Source organism: Taeniopygia guttata, chromosome 8, assembly GCF_048771995.1.
Source record: "Taeniopygia guttata chromosome 8, bTaeGut7.mat, whole genome shotgun sequence".
NCBI lineage: Eukaryota > Metazoa > Chordata > Aves > Passeriformes > Estrildidae > Taeniopygia > Taeniopygia guttata.
This window is the reverse complement of record NC_133033.1, coordinates 20,409,517-20,414,342: the sequence shown is the minus strand read 5'-3', so window position 1 is coordinate 20,414,342 and position 4,826 is coordinate 20,409,517.

The following is a 4,826-nucleotide window of genomic DNA, read 5'->3' as shown; positions in this document are numbered from 1 at the left end:
CAAGAGTGTGCAGTAAATGGTGGTGCTTTGGTTCCTTAGCAGCACGCCTGGGCCTGACTGGCACCTAAAAAGAGCTTTTTCTCTCAATCTCAGACTCTTTGCAAGCTCTAAACAGTGTCATTAACTCTATTTCATACATGAGAATATGAGAGACAGATGCTAGTTATGACTTTACATTTAAAGAAGTAACTTCTGGTGGTTGAATGCCTTAATTTTGTTGTGATTGAAAAGTGATCTCTACCAGGAAATCCTTTTTATGCCCTTGCCTGCATCTTCTGCATTTCTACCACTTGGACTAATCTTTCTAAGTAGATCATTGTTTGAAAGGGTTGGTTTTGGTTTGAGGTTTTTATTAGGCTTTTTGAAATGTTTACTCTATTTTCAAAAGTCCCATGTTTTAGTAGAAGAATAGGGAGAGTTTTCAGGCAGTAAAATGTGATGAATAAAAAGTAAAAATAACAGTTTGGGTTTTGTTGTTTCACATAGATAAGAGTTCCACATCCTATGGTGGTTTTAATGCTGACATGACACCGAGGCATTTGCAGAAGGCAGTGAAGTGCCTGGAGTAAGTACAGTGTGGATTCAGGCTTTTACTGACCTAGCAAAGAATGGGTAATAAGTTCACCTAGACATTGTGGACAGAGAAAATGAGAAGTGAAGGAAACCAAAATACATTCAAAACAGAAAAAAAAAATGTTTCTGACAAGCAAGGAACAAACAAAGATTTCATTCACAGTCAGCCTTGAAATGAGAGGGTCTACTTCCAAGGCCTTCTGTGCCTGTTGAAATGTTTGTTTTCAAATGTACAACATAAGTTTTCCCTGCCACTGTTTTTACATGTGATTTTTGACATTTTATGCAAAAATAATACTAAAATACTTTATTATTCTTTGTAGAGTAATTCCAAGTGTCTTTTCAAAGGACACCATCATGGAAATGTCATTTTTATTTTTCCCATAAGTGTTTTTAATTAGCTTGGACAACCATTTGTGATGATTGTAGAGTGTGTTTTGTTTGACTTACAGCCTTTATTATTTTCAGTGATTAACAATAAAATGGCCATTGTTGTTACTACATAAAAATTTTGAAGCAAGGTAAGTTTCAACTTAAGATAGCACTGACAAATACTTGAGACAAGTGTGCCTTGATTTGCTTTCACTGTTGGCAATAAGGGGGTGTGGGGGGAGTTATATCTGCAGTTATTCCTTTCTTGGGGGGCAGATTTGAGGAACGAGTTCTGTGAACACCTGCAGCAGCACTCAGTATTTCTCATATACTCAAAATTAACAGCCACACAAAGGGCTTTTGCATAGGAGCACATCCTCCAGTGAACTAGAGAAGAACTATAGATATTCTCCAATAATGATCGATAGGCTGTACCTCCACAGTGATTTAACGTGCAACAACATTGTTTATAGATATGAATCTTTGTCACATCTGTGTGAGCAATTGTGTTCAGCATCCTAATGGGCTCCTAGCAGCCTGTGAAATGGTCTGCCTCTAACTGGTCCTTAAAGGGACCTTAAAGATCATCTGGTTCCAACCCTGCATTCCTCAAGTATTCCAGAATCATGAGGACTCCTGTACTTATATCTTTCTTTAGGGCACTTCCATGTTGGAGACATGACTGAAAGGATATAATAGCTCACTTGAAGAAAATTGTTATAGATGCATAGTAACTATTAACCTGGACCACCTACTTAACCTGTAATCCATTAAGTAAAGAATGCATTTTTATATTTCTTTTAATAATCAAGATATGGATTTAGAAGCTTTATAGCATCAATTTAAAATAGGCAAAATAGATCCTATGGGTGCATTCAAAGTGTTAAACAGTATTTAACAAGGCATATCCCATTAAAATCATAGGCTGCTGCCTGGAAAAAAAAAGAGCAGTAAGAATGTAATGGAAAACAAAATAAATCAAGCAAATGCACACTGAATCTTAGCTATGAATCTGGCCTTAGGCAATTTGGCACCAGTTTTCACCCTTGGAGATCAGCTGCATTGCAGAGGAGCTGCTCTCTGACGGGAGGGTGCCTTTACAAGCCTGTTCAAGGCTCTGCTGCAGCCCTCTGCCAAATGAGTTCCTTCTGCCCAGGGACAGGTGCTGAATCACGTCTCTCTTGGTCAAACAGGAGCCATCTGCTTCTGTACCAGCACTATCCTTTCCTGGTGGAGATGTTGGCCTCTCCTTTGTGATGGAGAGCCTGCCTGCAGGTTAATTGTGATTCTAAACCTAAGAACAGAGATCAGTGACTGAGCAGTGAGCCTAATCCTGTGTTCTAAGGAACCTAATTTTTTTTAGTTTTTTGTCAATATGGTGAAGTAGTCACTTATTTTACTTACCAGCTGAAAGGAGAGGATGATTCTGGAGCCACTTGCACAATGTCTATCTACCAAAACCTTTGCTAGAGACACTTATTGTTAACCAACACCTCTGAGGTTGTATAAACTTATGAATTTGAACAATAAACACTAATTGAGATCACCACTTAAACAGGATGATAAAGCGAGACTTATAATACAGATGGAGAAATCCCACTTGCCTATGCATCTGAGTTTTTAATACAGGTCCCAAAACAGGGTGAAGAAGCTCAATTCTCAGTGGTAATGAAGTGCAGTAAACTAACAAAACCAAAGTCCTGTGTGGCTTTAGGTTTAGTAGCATTATTTGAAACCATCCTGCTTTGGTCCCTTCTTAAAGATGTAAATGTGACTTGTATTCAGATACTTTTGTGGCTGAAGTTTTAAACCACGGCTACAACTCTGCAGAAAGGATGTTTTTGGAGGACGTGGTTGACTGTGGCCTAAAATAAATGGATGGTCCCAGAGTCCCTGGAGCAGCTTGCTTTCCTTGGACAGCACAGGATGGGCAGCATGCTAAGCTTCAAATACTGACAAATGTTTTTTGAAGTGCTACTAGCTATATTAAACCTGCAAATGCTCACAGTAGCCCCATTTTAGCCACTTCCCCTCATTTTTCCTGCAGTCATTATTTGGTCCCTTCATTTTCTTGTAGCTCAGCAGTTCTCTGCCATGAAAATGGTACACAGAAACAATATTGACAAAAAAAAAGGGGAGAATAGATTGAGAATATATATGTAGATGTATTTATGCATCCCACATTAGCTATTAACATAGAATGTGCCAATTTAAATGAGTCTTCATTAATAATTGCTTTACAATTTCTTGAAAATATTGCAAAAGAGGACCTTAATCTGTAAAGAGCACTGAGGAATAAATGCTGGAAAGCCTTCTGGTACAGAAAAGTATATGTTTCATTTTAAGGATGTTTAAACAGTCGTGCTGAATACCGTAGGACTCACCCATCTAAACGCATTACTAAATCATGACCTAAAGCTTTCCAGCTATCTGAAGATATGATTAAAATGTGTGTTTAATAAGAGACATTTTTTAAAGTAATAAAAACAATAAAATGTTGATGCTGACTATGTTCCTGGGATTAGCAAAATACCATTGGACTTCCTCATTCATTAATCAATCCAGGAGGAATTACACAAATTTTGTTGTCATAAACCTCTTCCAGATGAAGAGTAAGCCTGTGCTTCTTGGTGGAATGTGGACTTCCTAAATAGCTACCTTTGTCTTCTATAAGTACAGAGGTGTTCTTCCCCTTTGGGAAAAAGAAGAAATTAAATCTTTAACTATTTAAGACCAGACTAAATTTTACATTTTGCCAGTTGAACAAGGCCAGATATCTGTCTGGGCTGTTAGTAATAAATAGCTTTTTTATTTATCAAACGGATTATATTTATACTTATATTAAAACAGTTTATAACATTTTATATGTAGAAGTTGCATTTGAAAAGGTAATCCTTACTGATAAGAAAAATAAGTTGTGCCTAAGTAATTTCTAGATGCTATGAAAATGTTTTGGAAATTTTTTTTTAAGAAGAGCCTTATACCAGAATACTAACCTTCTATGAATATTTTTGCCTATGAAGCATTCAATGGCAAGAAAATTATGGCAAAAATTAGCACAAAAAAAGAAAAAAATATATTGTTGTCAACTACAGCAGAGTGCCTGCCAGAAATATTTAAAGCAGATATTGATTGAGATACCATCTTACAGTCTTGGCAGCAAGATAACTTTTACACAGAATAGGGGAAGCCAAAAGGCTAAATTCTCTGAAGAGCAGGGTGTTCAAAAACCTGCCCAGGCTCATGACCCAGGAGCAGTCTCTTCAGAGTACTTCTGAGTGAAACAGTCTATTATTGATTCAACAGGCTTTCTTGCTTTCCTTGTCTTTAGTTTCTTCTGCTGTCCTTCATTTCAGTCATTTGGGACTTTTCAGGAAATCTCAAATAAGAAGTATCTGATCTCTTGTTTTGCAATTTCTATTATTCCCATCCAAAACACCTTGTTAAAGTGCTAAGAAGTTTGAGAACACACTAGTAATTTAATGATGTAGCACATTTAAAGAATATACAATTTTTGTAGATAGTGTATACAATTTTTTGTGTATTTTTATATCTATAAATATATTTATAAAGCCCTATGTTATTCTCACAAAATCTAAAATGCAGTCCAATCATGCACCATCAAGGCTGAATGTCAATGAAACTAGAGAATTCTGAATAATAGAGGTGCAAGGTTAAGGTCACTCCAACCAACTTCTGTGCTGTTCTTGTTAGTAGGACTAGGAACAGCCTTTTGCATAGTTTAGGGGATTAACCTGAGAGGAGGAGTACTTTTCTGTAGTGTGTAAGAATATTGTGGTCTTACAAGGAGCTCATTGCATGTTTGCCAGAAGCATAATGGTGTATTTTTAGCTAAAACAAATAGGTCTTTTCTTTAGAAA